The 14,875-nt window shown below is 42.6% G+C and overlaps 1 protein-coding gene across 1 annotated transcript in view; it reads left to right on the top strand.

The window, feature by feature from the left end:
- The window catches only part of tspan33b (tetraspanin 33b), a 150,106-nt gene that overhangs the window by 46,174 nt on the left and 89,057 nt on the right, over window positions 1–14,875 (top strand). The window lies entirely within an intron of this gene.

Raw genomic sequence — 14,875 nt, 5'->3', positions numbered from 1 at the left:
AGAGCTGAGATATGGAAACTCAAAAATTCGTCCCGAAAAAAAAAAAACGACAGTGGTACCCCTTACGTTTTTTTTTGGGGGGCGACAAATTAAGTTTCTCCAATCTTCCCAAAACTCTGGATTCTGATAGAGGGCCATGAGACTTAGACCTGAGTGCAAAAATGGAGGCTCTAGCCCCTTCCAGAGCTGAGATATCGAAACTCAAAAATTCGGCCCGAAAAAAAAACGACAGTGGTACCCCTTACGTTTTTTTTTTTGGGCGAAAAATTAAGTTTCTCCAATCTTCCCAAATTCTGATAGAGGGCCATGAGACTTAGACCTGAGTGCAAAAATGGAGGCTCTAGCCCCTTCCAGAGCTGAGATATGGAAACTCAAAAATTCGGCCCGAAAAAAAAAAACGACAGTGGTACCCCTTACGTTTTTTTTTTTCGGCGAAAAATTAAGTTTCTCCAATCTTCCCAAATTCTGATAGAGGGCCATGAGACTTAGACCTGAGTGCAAAAATGGAGGCTCTAGCCCCTTCCAGAGCTGAGATATCGAAACTCAAAAATTCGGCCCGAAAAAAAAAACGACAGTGGTACCCCTTACGTTTTTTTTTGGGGGCGAAAAATTAAGTTTCTCCAATCTTCCCAAATTCTGATAGAGGGCCATGAGACTTAGACCTGAGTGCAAAAATGGAGGCTCTAGCCCCTTCCAGAGCTGAGATATGGAAACTCAAAAATTCGTCCCGAAAAAAAAAAAAACGACAGTGGTACCCCTTACGTTTTTTTTTGGGGGGCGACAAATTAAGTTTCTCCAATCTTCCCAAAACTCTGGATTCTGATAGAGGGCCATGAGACTTAGACCTGAGTGCAAAAATGGAGGCTCTAGCCCCTTCCAGAGCTGAGATATCGAAACTCAAAAATTCGGCCCGAAAAAAAAACGACAGTGGTACCCCTTACGTTTTTTTTTTTTGGGCGAAAAATTAAGTTTCTCCAATCTTCCCAAATTCTGATAGAGGGCCATGAGACTTAGACCTGAGTGCAAAAATGGAGGCTCTAGCCCCTTCCAGAGCTGAGATATCGAAACTCAAAAATTCGGCCCGAAAAAAAAAACGACAGTGGTACCCCTTACGTTTTTTTTTTTTGGGGAGAAAAATTAAGTTTCTCCAATCTTCCCAAATTCTGATAGAGGGCCATGAGACTTAGACCTGAGTGCAAAAATGGAGGCTCTAGCCCCTTCCAGAGCTGAGATATCGAAACTCAAAAATTCGGCCCGAAAAAAAACGACAGTGGTACCCCTTACGTTTTTTTTGGGGGGGGCGAAAAATTAAGTTTCTCCAATCTTCCCAAATTCTGATAGAGGGCCATGAGACTTAGACCTGAGTGCAAAAATGGAGGCTCTAGCCCCTTCCAGAGCTGAGATATCGAAACTCAAAAATTCGGCCCGAAAAAAAAACGACAGTGGTACCCCTTACGTTTTTTTTTTTGGGCGAAAAATTAAGTTTCTCCAATCTTCCCAAATTCTGATAGAGGGCCATGAGACTTAGACCTGAGTGCAAAAATGGAGGCTCTAGCCCCTTCCAGAGCTGAGATATGGAAACTCAAAAATTCGGCCCGAAAAAAAAAACGACAGTGGTACCCCTTACGTTTTTTTTTTCGGCGAAAAATTAAGTTTCTCCAATCTTCCCAAATTCTGATAGAGGGCCATGAGACTTAGACCTGAGTGCAAAAATTGAGGCTCTAGCCCCTTCCAGAGCTGAGATATGGAAACTCAAAAATTCGGCCCGAAAAAAAAAAACGACAGTGGTACCCCTTACGTTTTTTTTTTTCGGCGAAAAATTAAGTTTCTCCAATCTTCCCAAATTCTGATAGAGGGCCATGAGACTTAGACCTGAGTGCAAAAATGGAGGCTCTAGCCCCTTCCAGAGCTGAGATATCGAAACTCAAAAATTCGGCCCGAAAAAAAAAACGACAGTGGTACCCCTTACGTTTTTTTTTTTGGGCGAAAAATTAAGTTTCTCCAATCTTCCCAAATTCTGATAGAGGGCCATGAGACTTAGACCTGAGTGCAAAAATGGAGGCTCTAGCCCCTTCCAGAGTTGAGATATGGAAACTCAAAAATTCGGCCCGAAAAAAAAAACGACAGTGGTACCCCTTACGTTTTTTTTTTTCGGCGAAAAATTAAGTTTCTCCAATCTTCCCAAATTCTGATAGAGGGCCATGAGACTTAGACCTGAGTGCAAAAATGGAGGCTCTAGCCCCTTCCAGAGCTGAGATATCGAAACTCAAAAATTCGGCCCGAAAAAAAAAACGACAGTGGTACCCCTTACGTTTTTTTTTTGGGGCGAAAAATTAAGTTTCTCCAATCTTCCCAAATTCTGATAGAGGGCCATGAGACTTAGACCTGAGTGCAAAAATGGAGGCTCTAGCCCCTTCCAGAGCTGAGATATGGAAACTCAAAAATTCGTCCCGAAAAAAAAAAAACGACAGTGGTACCCCTTACGTTTTTTTTTGGGGGGCGAAAAATTAAGTTTCTCCAATCTTCCCAAAACTCTGGATTCTGATAGAGGGCCATGAGACTTAGACCTGAGTGCAAAAATGGAGGCTCTAGCCCCTTCCAGAGCTGAGATATCGAAACTCAAAAATTCGGCCCGAAAAAAAAACGACAGTGGTACCCCTTACATTTTTTTTTGGGGGGCGAAAAATTAAGTTTCTCCAATCTTCCCAAATTCTGATAGAGGGCCATGAGACTTAGACCTGAGTGCAAAAATGGAGGCTCTAGCCCCTTCCAGAGCTGAGATATGGAAACTCAAAAATTCGGCCCGAAAAAAAAAAAAACGACCCCTTACGTTTTTTTTTTTGGGCCGAAAAATTAAGTTTCTCCAATCTTCCCAAAACTCTGGATTCTGATAGAGGGCCATGAGACTTAGACCTGAGTGCAAAAATGGAGGCTCTAGCCCCTTCCAGAGCAGAGATATCGAAACTCAAAAATTCAGCCCGAAAAAAAAACGACAGTGGTACCCCTTACGTTTTTTTTTTTGGGCGAAAAATTAAGTTTCTCCAATCTTCCCAAATTCTGATAGAGGGCCATGAGACTTAGACCTGAGTGCAAAAATGGAGGCTCTAGCCCCTTCCAGAGCTGAGATATCGAAACTCAAAAATTCGGCCCGAAAAAAAAACGACAGTGGTACCCCTTACGTTTTTTTTTTTTGGGGCGAAAAATTAAGTTTCTCCAATCTTCCCAAATTCTGATAGAGGGCCATTAGACTTAGACCTGAGTGCAAAAATGGAGGCTCTAGCCCCTTCCAGAGCTGAGATATCGAAACTCAAAAATTCGGCCCGAAAAAAAACGACAGTGGCACCCCTTACGTTTTTTTTTTGGGGCGAAAAATTAAGTTTCTCCAATCTTCCCAAATTCTGATAGAGGGCCATGAGACTTAGACCTGAGTGCAAAAATGGAGGCTCTAGCCCCTTCCAGAGCTGAGACATCGAAACTCAAAAATTCGGCCCGAAAAAAAAACGACAGTGGTACCCCTTACGTTTTTTTTTTGTGGGCGAAAAATTAAGTTTCTCCAATCTTCCCAAATTCTGATAGAGGGCCATGAGACTTAGACCTGAGTGCAAAAATGGAGGCTCTAGCCCCTTCCAGAGCTGAGATATCGAAACTCAAAAATTCGGCCCGAAAAAAAAACGACAGTGGTACCCCTTACGTTTTTTTTTGGGGGCGAAAAATTAAGTTTCTCCAATCTTCCCAAATTCTGATAGAGGGCCATGAGACTTAGACCTGAGTGCAAAAATTGAGGCTCTAGCCCCTTCCAGAGCTGAGATATGGAAACTCAAAAATTCGGCCCGAAAAAAAAAACGACAGTGGTACCCCTTACGTTTTTTTTTTTGGGGCGAAAAATTAAGTTTCTCCAATCTTCCCAAAACTCTGGATTCTGATAGAGGGCCATGAGACTTAGACCTGAGTGCAAAAATGGAGGCTCTAGCCCCTTCCAGAGCTGAGATATCGAAACTCAAAAATTCGGCCCAAAAAAAAAAACGACAGTGGTACCCCTTACGTTTTTTTTTTTGGGCGAAAAATTAAGTTTCTCCAATCTTCCCAAATTCTGATAGAGGGCCATGAGACTTAGACCTGAGTGCAAATATGGAGGCTCTAGCCCCTTCCAGAGCTGAGATATCGAAACTCAAAAATTCGGCCCGAAAAAAAAACGACAGTGGTACCCCTTATGTTTTTTTTTTGGGGCGAAAAATTAAGTTTCTCCAATCTTCCCAAATTCTGATAGAGGGCCATGAGACTTACACCTGAGTGCAAAAATGGAGGCTCTAGCCCCTTCCAGAGCTGAGATATCGAAACTCAAAAATTCGGCCCGAAAAAAAAAACGACAGTGGTACCCCTTACGGTTTTTTTTTTTGGGGTGAAAAATTAAGTTTCTCCAATCTTCCCAAAACTCTGGATTCTGATAGAGGGCCATGAGACTTAGACCTGAGTGCAAAAATGGAGGCTCTAGCCCCTTCCAGAGCTGAGATATGGAAACTCAAAAATTCGGCCCGAAAAAAAAAACGACAGTGGTACCCCTTACGTTTTTTTTTTTCGGCGAAAAATTTAGTTTCTCCAATCTTCCCAAATTCTGATAGAGGGCCATGAGACTTAGACCTGAGTGCAAAAATGGAGGCTCTAGCCCCTTCCAGAGCTGAGATATCGAAATTCAAAAATTCGGCCCGAAAAAAAAACGACAGTGGTACCCCTTACGTTTTTTTTTTTGGGGCGAAAAATTAAGTTTCTCCAATCTTCCCAAATTCTGATAGAGGGCCATGAGACTTAGACCTGAGTGCAAAAATGGAGGCTCTAGCCCCTTCCAGAGCTGAGATATGGAAACTCAAAAATTCGGCCCGAAAAAAAAAAACGACAGTGGTACCCCTTACGTTTTTTTTGGGGGGGCGAAAAATTAAGTTTCTCCAATCTTCCCAAAACTCTGGATTCTGATAGAGGGCCATGAGACTTAGACCTGAGTGCAAAAATGGAGGCTCTAGCCCCTTCCAGAGCTGAGATATCGAAACTCAAAAATTCGGCCCGAAAAAAAAAACGACAGTGGTACCCCTTACGTTTTTTTTTTTGGGCGAAAAATTAAGTTTCTCCAATCTTCCCAAATTCTGATAGAGGGCCATGAGACTTAGACCTGAGTGCAAAAATGGAGGCTCTAGCCCCTTCCAGAGCTGAGATATGGAAACTCAAAAATTCGGCCCGAAAAAAAAAACGACAGTGGTACCCCTTACGTTTTTTTTTTCGGCGAAAAATTAAGTTTCTCCAATCTTCCCAAATTCTAATAGAGGGCCATGAGACTTAGACCTGAGTGCAAAAATGGAGGCTCTAGCCCCTTCCAGAGCTGAGATATCGAAACTCAAAAATTCGGCCCGAAAAAAAAACGACAGTGGTACCCCTTACGTTTTTTTTTTTTGGGCGAAAAATTAAGTTTCTCCAATCTTCCCAAATTCTGATAGAGGGCCATGAGACTTAGACCTGAGTGCAAAAATGGAGGCTCTAGCCCCTTCCAGAGCTGAGATATCGAAACTCAAAAATTCGGCCCGAAAAAAAACGACAGTGGTACCCCTTACGTTTTTTTTGGGGGGGGCGAAAAATTAAGTTTCTCCAATCTTCCCAAAACCCTGGATTCTGATAGAGGGCCATGAGACTTAGACCTGAGTGCAAAAATGGAGGCTCTAGCCCCTTCCAGAGCTGAGATATCGAAACTCAAAAATTCGGCCCGAAAAAAAAACGACAGTGGTACCCCTTACGTTTTTTTTTTGGGCGAAAAATTAAGTTTCTCCAATCTTCCCAAAACTCTGGATTCTGATAGAGGGCCATGAGACTTAGACCTGAGTGCAAAAATGGAGGCTCTAGCCCCTTCCAGAGCTGAGATATCGAAACTCAAAAATTCGGCCCGAAAAAAAAACGACAGTGGTACCCCTTACGTTTTTTTTTTTTGGGCGAAAAATTAAGTTTCTCCAATCTTCCCAAATTCTGATAGAGGGCCATGAGACTTAGACCTGAGTGCAAAAATGGAGGCTCTAGCCCCTTCCAGAGCTGAGATATCGAAACTCAAAAATTCGGCCCGAAAAAAAAACGACAGTGGTACCCCTTACGTTTTTTTTTTTGGGCGAAAAATTAAGTTTCTCCAATCTTCCCAAATTCTGATAGAGGGCCATGAGACTTAGACCTGAGTGCAAAAATGGAGGCTCTAGCCCCTTCCAGAGCTGAGATATGGAAACTCAAAAATTCGGCCCGAAAAAAAAAACGACAGTGGTACCCCTTACGTTTTTTTTTTCGGCGAAAAATTAAGTTTCTCCAATCTTCCCAAATTCTGATAGAGGGCCATGAGACTTAGACCTGAGTGCAAAAATGGAGGCTCTAGCCCCTTCCAGAGCTGAGATATCGAAACTCAAAAATTCGGCCCGAAAAAAAAAACGACAGTGGTAGCCTACCCCTTACGTTTTTTTTTGGGGGCGAAAAATTAAGTTTCTCCAATCTTCCCAAATTCTGATAGAGGGCCATGAGACTTAGACCTGAGTGCAAAAATGGAGGCTCTAGCCCCTTCCAGAGCTGAGATATGGAAACTCAAAAATTCGTCCCGAAAAAAAAAAAACGACAGTGGTACCCCTTACGTTTTTTTTTGGGGGGCGAAAAATTAAGTTTCTCCAATCTTCCCAAAACTCTGGATTCTGATAGAGGGCCATGAGACTTAGACCTGAGTGCAAAAATGGAGGCTCTAGCCCCTTCCAGAGCTGAGATATCGAAACTCAAAAATTCGGCCCGAAAAAAAAAACGACAGTGGTACCCCTTACGTTTTTTTTTGGGGGGCGAAAAATTAAGTTTCTCCAATCTTCCCAAATTCTGATAGAGGGCCATGAGACTTAGACCTGAGTGCAAAAATGGAGGCTCTAGCCCCTTCCAGAGCTGAGATATCGAAACTCAAAAATTCGGCCCGAAAAAAAAAACGACAGTGGTACCCCTTACGTTTTTTTTTTGGGGGCGAAAAATTAAGTTTCTCCAATCTTCCCAAATTCTGATAGAGGGCCATGAGACTTAGACCTGAGTGCAAAAATGGAGGCTCTAGCCCCTTCCAGAGCTGAGATATCGAAACTCAAAAATTCGGCCCGAAAAAAAACGACAGTGGTACCCCTTACGTTTTTTTTTTTGGGCGAAAAATTAAGTTTCTCCAATCTTCCCAAATTCTGATAGAGGGCCATGAGACTTAGACCTGAGTGCAAAAATGGAGGCTCTAGCCCCTTCCAGAGCTGAGATATGGAAACTCAAAAATTCGGCCCGAAAAAAAAAACGACAGTGGTACCCCTTACGTTTTTTTTTTCGGCGAAAAATTAAGTTTCTCCAATCTTCCCAAATTCTGATAGAGGGCCATGAGACTTAGACCTGAGTGCAAAAATGGAGGCTCTAGCCCCTTCCAGAGCTGAGATATGGAAACTCAAAAATTCGGCCCGAAAAAAAAAAACGACAGTGGTACCCCTTACGTTTTTTTTTTTCGGCGAAAAATTAAGTTTCTCCAATCTTCCCAAATTCTGATAGAGGGCCATGAGACTTAGACCTGAGTGCAAAAATGGAGGCTCTAGCCCCTTCCAGAGCTGAGATATGGAAACTCAAAAATTCGGCCCGAAAAAAAAAAAACGACAGTGGTACCCCTTACGTTTTTTTTTTGGGGGCGAAAAATTAAGTTTCTCCAATCTTCCCAAAACTCTGGATTCTGATAGAGGGCCATGAGACTTAGACCTGAGTGCAAAAATGGAGGCTCTAGCCCCTTCCAGAGCTGAGATATCGAAACTCAAAAATTCGGCCCGAAAAAAAAACGACAGTGGTACCCCTTACGTTTTTTTTTTTTGGGGCGAAAAATTAAGTTTCTCCAATCTTCCCAAATTCTGATAGAGGGCCATGAGACTTAGACCTGAGTGCAAAAATGGAGGCTCTAGCCCCTTCCAGAGCTGAGATATCGAAACTCAAAAATTCGGCCCGAAAAAAAACGACAGTGGTACCCCTTACGTTTTTTTTTTGGGGCGAAAAATTAAGTTTCTCCAATCTTCCCAAATTCTGATAGAGGGCCATGAGACTTAGACCTGAGTGCAAAAATGGAGGCTCTAGCCCCTTCCAGAGCTGAGATATCGAAACTCAAAAATTCGGCCCGAAAAAAAAACGACAGTGGTACCCCTTACGTTTTTTTTTTGTGGGCGAAAAATTAAGTTTCTCCAATCTTCCCAAATTCTGATAGAGGGCCATGAGACTTAGACCTGAGTGCAAAAATGGAGGCTCTAGCCCCTTCCAGAGCTGAGATATCGAAACTCAAAAATTCGGCCCGAAAAAAAAACGACAGTGGTACCCCTTACGTTTTTTTTTGGGGGCGAAAAATTAAGTTTCTCCAATCTTCCCAAATTCTGATAGAGGGCCATGAGACTTAGACCTGAGTGCAAAAATTGAGGCTCTAGCCCCTTCCAGAGCTGAGATATGGAAACTCAAAAATTCGGCCCGAAAAAAAAAACGACAGTGGTACCCCTTACGTTTTTTTTTTTGGGGCGAAAAATTAAGTTTCTCCAATCTTCCCAAAACTCTGGATTCTGATAGAGGGCCATGAGACTTAGACCTGAGTGCAAAAATGGAGGCTCTAGCCCCTTCCAGAGCTGAGATATCGAAACTCAAAAATTCGGCCCAAAAAAAAAAACGACAGTGGTACCCCTTACGTTTTTTTTTTGGGCGAAAAATTAAGTTTCTCCAATCTTCCCAAATTCTGATAGAGGGCCATGAGACTTAGACCTGAGTGCAAATATGGAGGCTCTAGCCCCTTCCAGAGCTGAGATATGGAAACTCAAAAATTCGGCCCGAAAAAAAAAACGACAGTGGTACCCCTTACGTTTTTTTTTTTCGGCGAAAAATTAAGTTTCTCCAATCTTCCCAAATTCTGATAGAGGGCCATGAGACTTAGACCTGAGTGCAAAAATGGAGGCTCTAGCCCCTTCCAGAGCTGAGATATCGAAACTCAAAAATTCGGCCCGAAAAAAAAACGACAGTGGTACCCCTTATGTTTTTTTTTTGGGGCGAAAAATTAAGTTTCTCCAATCTTCCCAAATTCTGATAGAGGGCCATGAGACTTACACCTGAGTGCAAAAATGGAGGCTCTAGCCCCTTCCAGAGCTGAGATATCGAAACTCAAAAATTCGGCCCGAAAAAAAAAACGACAGTGGTACCCCTTACGGTTTTTTTTTTTGGGGTGAAAAATTAAGTTTCTCCAATCTTCCCAAAACTCTGGATTCTGATAGAGGGCCATGAGACTTAGACCTGAGTGCAAAAATGGAGGCTCTAGCCCCTTCCAGAGCTGAGATATGGAAACTCAAAAATTCGGCCCGAAAAAAAAACGACAGTGGTACCCCTTACGTTTTTTTTTTTCGGCGAAAAATTTAGTTTCTCCAATCTTCCCAAATTCTGATAGAGGGCCATGAGACTTAGACCTGAGTGCAAAAATGGAGGCTCTAGCCCCTTCCAGAGCTGAGATATCGAAATTCAAAAATTCGGCCCGAAAAAAAAACGACAGTGGTACCCCTTACGTTTTTTTTTTTGGGGCGAAAAATTAAGTTTCTCCAATCTTCCCAAATTCTGATAGAGGGCCATGAGACTTAGACCTGAGTGCAAAAATGGAGGCTCTAGCCCCTTCCAGAGCTGAGATATGGAAACTCAAAAATTCGGCCCGAAAAAAAAAACGACAGTGGTACCCCTTACGTTTTTTTTGGGGGGGCGAAAAATTAAGTTTCTCCAATCTTCCCAAAACTCTGGATTCTGATAGAGGGCCATGAGACTTAGACCTGAGTGCAAAAATGGAGGCTCTAGCCCCTTCCAGAGCTGAGATATCGAAACTCAAAAATTCGGCCCGAAAAAAAAACGACAGTGGTACCCCTTACGTTTTTTTTTTTGGGCGAAAAATTAAGTTTCTCCAATCTTCCCAAATTCTGATAGAGGGCCATGAGACTTAGACCTGAGTGCAAAAATGGAGGCTCTAGCCCCTTCCAGAGCTGAGATATGGAAACTCAAAAATTCGGCCCGAAAAAAAAAACGACAGTGGTACCCCTTACGTTTTTTTTTTCGGCGAAAAATTAAGTTTCTCCAATCTTCCCAAATTCTAATAGAGGGCCATGAGACTTAGACCTGAGTGCAAAAATGGAGGCTCTAGCCCCTTCCAGAGCTGAGATATCGAAACTCAAAAATTCGGCCCGAAAAAAAAACGACAGTGGTACCCCTTACGTTTTTTTTTTTTGGGCGAAAAATTAAGTTTCTCCAATCTTCCCAAATTCTGATAGAGGGCCATGAGACTTAGACCTGAGTGCAAAAATGGAGGCTCTAGCCCCTTCCAGAGCTGAGATATCGAAACTCAAAAATTCGGCCCGAAAAAAAACGACAGTGGTACCCCTTACGTTTTTTTTGGGGGGGGCGAAAAATTAAGTTTCTCCAATCTTCCCAAACCCCTGGATTCTGATAGAGGGCCATGAGACTTAGACCTGAGTGCAAAAATGGAGGCTCTAGCCCCTTCCAGAGCTGAGATATCGAAACTCAAAAATTCGGCCCGAAAAAAAAACGACAGTGGTACCCCTTACGTTTTTTTTTTTGGGCGAAAAATTAAGTTTCTCCAATCTTCCCAAAACTCTGGATTCTGATAGAGGGCCATGAGACTTAGACCTGAGTGCAAAAATGGAGGCTCTAGCCCCTTCCAGAGCTGAGATATCGAAACTAAAAAATTCGGCCCGAAAAAAAAACGACAGTGGTACCCCTTACGTTTTTTTTTTTTGGGCGAAAAATTAAGTTTCTCCAATCTTCCCAAATTCTGATAGAGGGCCATGAGACTTAGACCTGAGTGCAAAAATGGAGGCTCTAGCCCCTTCCAGAGCTGAGATATCGAAACTCAAAAATTCGGCCCGAAAAAAAAACGACAGTGGTACCCCTTACGTTTTTTTTTTTGGGCGAAAAATTAAGTTTCTCCAATCTTCCCAAATTCTGATAGAGGGCCATGAGACTTAGACCTGAGTGCAAAAATGGAGGCTCTAGCCCCTTCCAGAGCTGAGATATGGAAACTCAAAAATTCGGCCCGAAAAAAAAAACGACAGTGGTACCCCTTACGTTTTTTTTTTCGGCGAAAAATTAAGTTTCTCCAATCTTCCCAAATTCTGATAGAGGGCCATGAGACTTAGACCTGAGTGCAAAAATGGAGGCTCTAGCCCCTTCCAGAGCTGAGATATCGAAACTCAAAAATTCGGCCCGAAAAAAAAACGACAGTGGTACCCCTTACGTTTTTTTTTTGGGCGAAAAATTAAGTTTCTCCAATCTTCCCAAATTCTGATAGAGGGCCATGAGACTTAGACCTGAGTGCAAAAATGGAGGCTCTAGCCCCTTCCAGAGCTGAGATATGGAAACTCAAAAATTCGGCCCGAAAAAAAAAACGACAGTGGTACCCCTTACGTTTTTTTTTTCGGCGAAAAATTAAGTTTCTCCAATCTTCCCAAATTCTGATAGAGGGCCATGAGACTTAGACCTGAGTGCAAAAATGGAGGCTCTAGCCCCTTCCAGAGCTGAGATATGGAAACTCAAAAATTCGGCCCGAAAAAAAAAAAACGACAGTGGTACCCCTTACGTTTTTTTTTTTCGGCGAAAAATTAAGTTTCTCCAATCTTCCCAAATTCTGATAGAGGGCCATGAGACTTAGACCTGAGTGCAAAAATGGAGGCTCTAGCCCCTTCCAGAGCTGAGATATGGAAACTCAAAAATTCGTCCCGAAAAAAAAAAAACGACAGTGGTACCCCTTACGTTTTTTTTTGGGGGGCGAAAAATTAAGTTTCTCCAATCTTCCCAAAACTCTGGATTCTGATAGAGGGCCATGAGACTTAGACCTGAGTGCAAAAATGGAGGCTCTAGCCCCTTCCAGAGCTGAGATATCGAAACTCAAAAATTCGGCCCGAAAAAAAAACGACAGTGGTACCCCTTACGTTTTTTTTTTTGGGCGAAAAATTAAGTTTCTCCAATCTTCCCAAATTCTGATAGAGGGCCATGAGACTTAGACCTGAGTGCAAAAATGGAGGCTCTAGCCCCTTCCAGAGCTGAGATATGGAAACTCAAAAATTCGGCCCGAAAAAAAAAACGACAGTGGTACCCCTTACGTTTTTTTTTTTCGGCGAAAAATTAAGTTTCTCCAATCTTCCCAAATTCTGATAGAGGGCCATGAGACTTAGACCTGAGTGCAAAAATGGAGGCTCTAGCCCCTTCCAGAGCTGAGATATCGAAACTCAAAAATTCGGCCCGAAAAAAAAAACGACAGTGGTACCCCTTACGTTTTTTTTTTGGGGCGAAAAATTAAGTTTCTCCAATCTTCCCAAATTCTGATAGAGGGCCATGAGACTTAGACCTGAGTGCAAAAATGGAGGCTCTAGCCCCTTCCAGAGCTGAGATATGGAAACTCAAAAATTCGTCCCGAAAAAAAAAAAACGACAGTGGTACCCCTTACGTTTTTTTTTTTTGGGGGCGAAAAATTAAGTTTCTCCAATCTTCCCAAAACTCTGGATTCTGATAGAGGGCCATGAGACTTAGACCTGAGTGCAAAAATGGAGGCTCTAGCCCCTTCCAGAGCTGAGATATCGAAACTCAAAAATTCGGCCCGAAAAAAAAACGACAGTGGTACCCCTTACGTTTTTTTTTTTTGGGCGAAAAATTAAGTTTCTCCAATCTTCCCAAATTCTGATAGAGGGCCATGAGACTTAGACCTGAGTGCAAAAATGGAGGCTCTAGCCCCTTCCAGAGCTGAGATATCGAAACTCAAAAATTCGGCCCGAAAAAAAAAACGACAGTGGTACCCCTTACGTTTTTTTTTTTGGGGAAAAAAATTAAGTTTCTCCAATCTTCCCAAATTCTGATAGAGGGCCATGAGACTTAGACCTGAGTGCAAAAATGGTGGCTCTAGCCCCTTCCAGAGCTGAGATATCGAAACTCAAAAATTCGGCCCGAAAAAAAACGACAGTGGTACCCCTTACGTTTTTTTTTGGGGGGGCGAAAAATTAAGTTTCTCCAATCTTCCCAAATTCTGATAGAGGGCCATGAGACTTAGACCTGAGTGCAAAAATGGAGGCTCTAGCCCCTTCCAGAGCTGAGATATGGAAACTCAAAAATTCGTCCCGAAAAAAAAAAAACGACAGTGGTACCCCTTACGTTTTTTTTGGGGGGGCGAAAAATTAAGTTTCTCCAATCTTCCCAAAACTCTGGATTCTGATAGAGGGCCATGAGACTTAGACCTGAGTGCAAAAATGGAGGCTCTAGCCCCTTCCAGAGCTGAGATATCGAAACTCAAAAATTCGGCCCGAAAAAAAAACGACAGTGGTACCCCTTACGTTTTTTTTTTTGGGCGAAAAATTAAGTTTCTCCAATCTTCCCAAATTCTGATAGAGGGCCATGAGACTTAGACCTGAGTGCAAAAATGGAGGCTCTAGCCCCTTCCAGAGCTGAGATATGGAAACTCAAAAATTCGGCCCGAAAAAAAAAAACGACAGTGGTACCCCTTACGTTTTTTTTTTCGGCGAAAAATTAAGTTTCTCCAATCTTCCCAAATTCTGATAGAGGGCCATGAGACTTAGACCTGAGTGCAAAAATGGAGGCTCTAGCCCCTTCCAGAGCTGAGATATCGAAACTCAAAAATTCGGCCCGAAAAAAAAAACGACAGTGGTACCCCTTACGTTTTTTTTTGGGGGCGAAAAATTAAGTTTCTCCAATCTTCCCAAATTCTGATAGAGGGCCATGAGACTTAGACCTGAGTGCAAAAATGGAGGCTCTAGCCCCTTCCAGAGCTGAGATATGGAAACTCAAAAATTCGTCCCGAAAAAAAAAAAACGACAGTGGTACCCCTTACGTTTTTTTTTGGGGGGCGACAAATTAAGTTTCTCCAATCTTCCCAAAACTCTGGATTCTGATAGAGGGCCATGAGACTTAGACCTGAGTGCAAAAATGGAGGCTCTAGCCCCTTCCAGAGCTGAGATATCGAAACTCAAAAATTCGGCCCGAAAAAAAAACGACAGTGGTACCCCTTACGTTTTTTTTTTTTGGGCGAAAAATTAAGTTTCTCCAATCTTCCCAAATTCTGATAGAGGGCCATGAGACTTAGACCTGAGTGCAAAAATGGAGGCTCTAGCCCCTTCCAGAGCTGAGATATCGAAACTCAAAAATTCGGCCCGAAAAAAAAAACGACAGTGGTACCCCTTACGTTTTTTTTTTTTGGGGAGAAAAATTAAGTTTCTCCAATCTTCCCAAATTCTGATAGAGGGCCATGAGACTTAGACCTGAGTGCAAAAATGGAGGCTCTAGCCCCTTCCAGAGCTGAGATATCGAAACTCAAAAATTCGGCCCGAAAAAAAACGACAGTGGTACCCCTTACGTTTTTTTTGGGGGGGGCGAAAAATTAAGTTTCTCCAATCTTCCCAAATTCTGATAGAGGGCCATGAGACTTAGACCTGAGTGCAAAAATGGAGGCTCTAGCCCCTTCCAGAGCTGAGATATCGAAACTCAAAAATTCGGCCCGAAAAAAAAACGACAGTGGTACCCCTTACGTTTTTTTTTTTGGGCGAAAAATTAAGTTTCTCCAATCTTCCCAAATTCTGATAGAGGGCCATGAGACTTAGACCTGAGTGCAAAAATGGAGGCTCTAGCCCCTTCCAGAGCTGAGATATGGAAACTCAAAAATTCGGCCCGAAAAAAAAAACGACAGTGGTACCCCTTACGTTTTTTTTTTCGGCGAAAAATTAAGTTTCTCCAATCTTCCCAAATTCTGATAGAGGGCCATGAGACTTAGACCTGAGTGCAAAAATTGAGGCTC

Source organism: Pimephales promelas, chromosome 10 (assembly GCF_988280905.1).
Source record: "Pimephales promelas chromosome 10, fPimPro1.hap1.1, whole genome shotgun sequence".
In the NCBI taxonomy this organism is placed as follows: domain Eukaryota; kingdom Metazoa; phylum Chordata; class Actinopteri; order Cypriniformes; family Leuciscidae; genus Pimephales; species Pimephales promelas.
The sequence above is the reverse complement of the archived record's forward strand: the minus strand, read 5'-3'. Positions and strand labels throughout refer to the sequence as shown.